Below are 7063 nucleotides of genomic sequence, written 5' to 3'. Positions count from 1 at the left end.
GTTAAAAGACTTCCACTATATAACATATAATCAGTTCAGGTAAGCCCTTTGTAGTTCATCTACAGTTTTCAGAAGTACTCTTTCTACGTTACCCATGAAAAACATGGTAAAGAAAATATACCAGCTTGCAAAGATCTCTGTATACAAAATGTATAAGATTCATCAATAAATTCTTTCTGGTATCTTGTGCCTGTTCACTCGCTGTTTTCCCACATCAGAAAATGGTTGTAGTGGTAATCATTGTTAATAATTAGTGATTAATTTTCAAATTCTACTTCTATTTATTCAGCTGTATCTCTGCAAATTCATAAATATCCAGTTACTTGTTCAATTGCATTCCAATAAGAAAATTAATTTTGTGATACTCAAAGTCTCATTCATGTTGACAATATATTAAAGGATAATAAATAAAGAGGGCATCTGAAAGAAAGCAGAACCTTCAAATGACTACATTAGGAAAGGTATATATTAGTGAGAGGACAGAAGAGAGAAGATCCAGTTGGATTGTATCTTCTACCATGTGGTCAGTGAGTGTCATGGTTTAACCCGCGTAGGTAGCTCAGCCCCACACAGCTGCTTGCCCACTCCCCCACAGTGGATGGGGGAGAGAATTGGAGAGGCAAAAGTGCAAAAACTCATGGGTTGAGATAAAGACAGTTTATTACGTAAAACAAAAGCTGCATGTGCAAGAAAAGCAAAATAAGGAATTTATTCACTACTTCCCATTGGCAGGCAGGTGTTTAGCTATTTCCAGGAAAGCAGGGCTCCATCATGGGTAATGCTTACTTGGGAATACAAATGCCATAACTCCAAAGGTCCCCGCCCTTCCGCCTTCTTTCCCCAGCTTTTATTGCTGAGCATGACATCATATGGTATGGAATATCCCTTTGGTCAGCTGGGGTCAGCTGTCCCAGCTGTGTCCCTTCCCAACTTCTTGCGCAGCCCCAGCCTACTTGCTGGTGAGGTGGTGTGAGAAACAGAGAAGGCCTTGAGGCTGTGTAAGCACTGTTCACCAATAGCTAAAACATCCCTGTGCCATCATCTCTGTTTTGGTCACAAATCCAAAACAGCACCATACAAGCTACTAGGAAGAAAATTAATTCTATCCCAGCAAAAAACAGTACAGTGGGACTTAAAGCGTCTTTGAAACAAAAGGAGACATCTACATTTCCAAGCATGTTCTTCACTGCTCTATCTCCCCAGTATCACTTTGATGGGCATCAGACACATTTCAGTCCAAAAAGTGGTCATAAGGGGTAAAAGAAGGAGGACAATGAGAAATTTTGGAAATCATGTGTTGCTGTCACTGATATCAGTCAATGACAAGTTAGCAATGAACTATGAAATCATGTCTCTGAGTTATACTACTAACCTAATTTCACAATTCCATTCATAATCCCACCTCGCCGCCTCTCCTTCCTCTCCTGTCCCTTCAGCTAAATCCTAAATCCTTTTAGCTGTAAAGATCTCACAAATTAGACAATGATTATTCCTTCTGTAATATACAAAGTTTGGTTAGGTCTGTAAGAAAACCTGTCAAAAGAAACAAATCATTGACTTTTTACTGTTATTTTTTCTTTCTAACTTACATGAATGTTTCTATACAAACTTTAATGCAACGTAAGATATTGATCATTATTGGCACAAGGTGGGAATATAATTAGTGTATTCCTGGCTTTTTCCATATGTGCAGCTTGTTTCAAAAGAAAAAAAATGAGTAACAAAGAAAGGTAAAAGTTTATTCCTTCATCTTAAAAGGCATCTTGTTTCTGTCTTCAAATAACCAAATCTACTGAACTACTTTTTTATTTTCTTTTCAGTGGATGTGGAAAATCCAAATTACATGATACCGTGTAATATTGAGTACCTAGGGAATATATTAAACAATGTATTATTGTACTGATAACAAATCTTCATAGATATCTCTGTAAACAATCTCCTAAATTAACGAATATGAGCTGAGAGATTGATTTTTCTCCCAAGGTTTCTAGGAAGTAGGTCACATACTCAAGATTTTAGAGTAACAAATGCAGCACTAAAGCAGTGACAACGAAAAAACCCAAAAAACTCTTACCTCTTTTCCAATAATTTCTTGAAATAAAGGTCAGAGACCCAGCTCATGATGCAAGAAAAACCTGTGAAGTCAGCTCTTTTCTATGCCGCTATAATCATTGTAAAAACAAACAAATAAATAATCAGAGAGCTAATTTGTTTCCTTGACCTACCTCTTGCTGAATTCATTTCTTTTGACATTCCTCTTAAAACTTCCATAACTTAATTTCTGACAATTGTTATAAAAATAATTTGTCCAATGCAAAATATTTCCTGTATAGTTTTGAACTTCTGAACTGTTTATGATTGTTCTATCCCATCATATTTCCTTTAATTTATATTTTAGTCAAGGTATGTGTATTTAAAGTCTTCATAAGCTGGTTTTTCCAGCAAGTTAATTTTTTTATTATTGTTATTCTGTTGTCAGTATTATTCATATTCTTTGGATAGCAATAAGAACAGTATTTCATATATTCATGTGTCAGAACATATAAAAAGCAATTATTATGCCTGTGGTTTATAATGGGCTATAGTACAAATCAGATTAATATAAACATGAATTCCAAATCTGTATTAAAAATAATATGTCTATTCACTGTTTCTACTGGGAGGCCAGATATAGAACAAGGGAGACAATTTGGGGGGGGGGGGGTAGTATTCAGGCTGCTTCGTATGGATGACTAGCTTAAGTGTCATGATATTATGACTGTTGCTTTCTGTGCCAAATTTGAAAATATTGATATGTGTTAACTATCACATTGAAGAATTCAATACATTTGGGCAAGGGAATGTCCAGTTTGTGAATTTCAAGTAGCAGCTCTGGACATAACTCTATCTTTGCAGGAAATGATGGAACCATAGTCTCTACAGAAGCAAATAATCAACAATTAACAGCGTCTTCTTCTAAAGGAGAATTTCTTTCTGTATTTCTTTCTGTCCCATTTTGAGTGTTGAAATTTTCTTAGTCCTATTCCTTTAAAAGGAGGCAAACGTTTATATATAAGCATCTCAGAAGGAAGTAAGGAGCAGGAAAAAAGTCTGAGACATACAACAGTATTGAACTGATTAAAACAAATTCTATCTAAACTGGGATTCTGAGAGTAAATCATTACTGGATATCCTTTCTCTGATTTACTTTACAGCCCTTTAATGTAAGATAATGTTCTTCATGACAATATTGATATTCAAATCAGTGCAATGTGTTTTAGGGTAAAATAAGATCAATGGTTAGAATATTTACCAAAATCTAAAGCTTCATCCAGTTGTCTCAAGATTTTCTCCAGACAGATAATCTGATTTTACATTAGTTTCTCTTCACCTTGTAAGAAAATGTGTATTTGTTCCCAAAATTTGATTATGTTTCTTCTTTCTCTGGAAACATTTGCTGCATTCTTTTAAATGATTAGACAAGATTTAGAAATTACAGTTGCCAACAGTTAAGAGAAACTTCTAGTGACTCATAAGGAGGTCATAAATAAACTATAAAGCTAAAAGTTTCTCTTAATTGTTGTACAAAAGCTTATGGTTCCTGTATTGGTCTTTGCTCATTCACGTAGATGACAGACACGATCACACAGAGGAACATTTTAAAAACAGAACAATTTATATCTGTCAGCAGAAAGTGAAGTGACATTTGTCTTTGTATGTTAGACCTGTAAGGTTCTAAATCATTCATTCTGAGCTATACCATATATGTTTTGAACTAAATCATATATGCTATATCTGAATTTTACTTCAAGAGGGCAATCTGCATACTTGAGCATAAAGTTTCATTTGTGGTAAGTTTACATACACTGTGTTCCTTATTTGTATGGAGAAATGGTATATAACATGATGGTCATGTCTATTTGCATTACTTTTTGGAATAATGAAACAAGAAGTATATCTATAAGGATATTAGATGACTCAGGATGGAAATAACAGAAGGGCAAGAAATATGTAAAACAGATGTCACTTCAGAAATATTTCTTTCTATCCTTTAAAAGTTGCAATAAAATTGAAGTACCAAATGTTTACAAATTATACAGTTTATTTAAATGGTATTGTCTAAAATATACTTGCACGCCGGCAAATAAGGGGACAGTCAGGAGCCTTAGATCTAGTCCTCTTAATATGAATCTGTTTAGTAGCGGTGTTTTCTTGAGAAAATAAATATGAACTTCAAAACAAATTGGCTTTTGAAATTAGATGCTGTCACACAATATCACACTTGAGAGGCAAACAACATTTGATGACCAACACATCTGTTCTCTCATCAAGTGGCAAAATACCTAGAATCCCTGTAGTAAAGACATCATCATTTAACAAAATTAATAGTATGGGCTCTCTGCTTTTTTTTTTTGAGAGAGAGAGTTTGAAATCCTCAACCTCTGAATTTGGTCTCAGGTGGATAAAAAAACCTGACAAGATTATACTGTTTGGAGGAAACTAACAATAAACCTTTGTAGGTTAATATCAGTGTCACTGATACTATTAGAATAATTTTACTGACTTGTGCAGTTACAGCAGTACAGCAGTTTAACTGTCTTGCAGAGATGTTTGAATAGGTGTATTCCTTAATCTTAAAAATCCTTGGCACATAAACCTCTTAATGATTAGAAATGAAAAGCAAGATTGGTTAATCATATCCCAATAATGCAAGAATTAAAAAAAAAACCAAACCCTAGAAGGAAATCTTAGTAAGAGGCTTAATTGTTAATTGTAATATTCAAAAAGGTATGCAGATTTCATGTTATGATAATTAAGAGGAAAAGGAACATGACACCATCACTGATACTGCTTTTGCTATCTGACACAGGAAATTTCATGAGAAAGGCCACTACTCTACCAGTGGCTGATGGAATGAAAGGCCTCCAAAATTATACAGCGGGGTAAGAAGAACACTGTATTACTAGAAGCTTATCTGACAAAAAACTTAAAATAACTGTTCGATGTAAATTATATGTTTTAAATGTATTAAAGAGGAACTTTAAATAAATAAATAAAAAAGACAGCATTATTTCTGAAAAAAAAAGGTCCTATCCAAAAAGAGAGATTATCTTAAAATACATTTTTAAACACTAAAACAACAGTTTAACTAATCTAAAACCACAACTGTTTCTAATTTCTAATAAACTGATTTTTGTTGTTGGTATAAGGACACTTTTCTCACTTCTTGACATAAATGTATCTATTTTAAGTCATCTTTGATGAAAATCCTGTCTCTACAATAAAAATTCAGGCTGTAACAGTGCAAAAAGTGTGACAGACTTGATTAACAAGTGTCATCTTATTCAACAAAGCAGTAAACAGATAGCATAAATATCACTTCCTTTACACAAAGCCTATGATTAGTTGTGAGTTTTGGCCCTGGTGTATCATGTGTCTAGTTAGAATGTTATCTGTTCACCTTAAAATTGATTGTTTAATTTATACAGGACCATTAGCTCCTCTACTGTTCTCTCACTGAGTATACCCCGAAAAATAATAAAGACAATGTGAAAGTGCCTCCAGGTTCATTACTCAGCTATATGTAATTAGTTTGGAGAGCATGGCACATTTATCTGAAGATTGTTTCCTATCTGAAGAGTGTTAGGTTATGTGAGAAAAGCCTTTCTGCACACCACAAAGTAGCAGAGAGAGACAATGACAGGTGGAGGAGCCCGAATAATACCCGGCTGGGTTACTTTCAAGCCCATCACAGGAGCCATTAGCCCATCAAAGGCCCATCCCCACAAGCCCAAATGAGCACAGGAGCACAAAGGCAGGCAGGAACCCAAATTAAGGACTCAGAGGAAGGGAAGCCATGTTCAGGCCCTTCCCAGGGCTGTCCCAGGAGACCCTCTACCCCAATGTCCAGGCTTGAAACCCATCAAGAAGATAAGCAGCTCTCCAGAGCACCTTTGGGACTGAGGGCACTTACTGCATAGAGGTATGAGACACATTATGGGATGTAGGGGAAGAGCATTTTGGGATTTCACAAGACTTACTATGGGATGTTTAGGAGAGGAACAAAATGTGGGGAAAGGGAAGGACACAGACGATTTCAGGAGGAACAAGTGTGGGAGAACAGAGCGATAAGGTGGTAAAAAGGACCAGTCATGTATAAACAGTTGGCTGGTCAGTATACTCACCTGGCCATGCACTGTGTAATCTTATGGACAAACCATTAAGATTAGAGCTACGTTTACATGAGCATGCTACTGAGTTTTCAGTCCTAATCTCAGGTTCAGGCATGAGGGATAAACTTGCAAAATGTATATTGTTTTTCATCATTTTCATAGTTACTAAACCCATCCATAGGCACTCTGTCTCAAATTGGTTTTATTAACAACTGTGTAGGTTAGAAAGCTACTGTTTACCAGCTCCTAGTTATGGTAACCATCTAGTAATTAACTGTGACAGATAATTAAGTCTGTGTTAGAGCAAGACAAAACATGCAAGATTAAACCACCAAAACAAGTCATACAAATGACTACCAGTTAATTTTTCCTGCAGGTGACTAGTTCTGACAGTCAGTTTTCAGTCAACTGGAAGCCACATTTAGACAGGTTAAAGGAGCTAAAAATGTCTTTAAGCTGCCTCTCATTTGCTAATGTCCAGACAAAAGTAATGTGTTAGCACAGCTGAACTATGATGACACTGATATGACACTGTGGCACAAATAATAGAGGGCTGGCCAGGAACTACACATTATTGATCTTTCTTTCACTTTCCCCCCACCCCACAGAAAGACCCTGTTGAGTTAATAAATGTTCTCAAAAGTTGTAGGTGTTTTGTATTTATATATGCATACAGTTCCTACCAAGACCTCTCATACATAAAGTATGCATCTATATTTTTAGGCATTTATACTAATACAAAGTATTAACATTACATTCTTACCTTTTAATTGTTAGGAAACAATAGTAAAGCAGACCAAAACCTAGTCATACACCAAGATGTGGTAATATATATGTTACTGTACTGATCTGAGCTCAGTGAATTAACTTCTGTATTACAGACTTCCAAATCTGATTAGCATGAACTATTC

This window comes from Pygoscelis adeliae, unplaced genomic scaffold (genome assembly GCF_000699105.1).
Source record: "Pygoscelis adeliae isolate BGI_AS28 unplaced genomic scaffold, ASM69910v1 Scaffold37, whole genome shotgun sequence".
Taxonomy (NCBI): Eukaryota; Metazoa; Chordata; class Aves; order Sphenisciformes; family Spheniscidae; genus Pygoscelis; species Pygoscelis adeliae.
Note: the sequence above shows the minus strand (reverse complement) of the source record.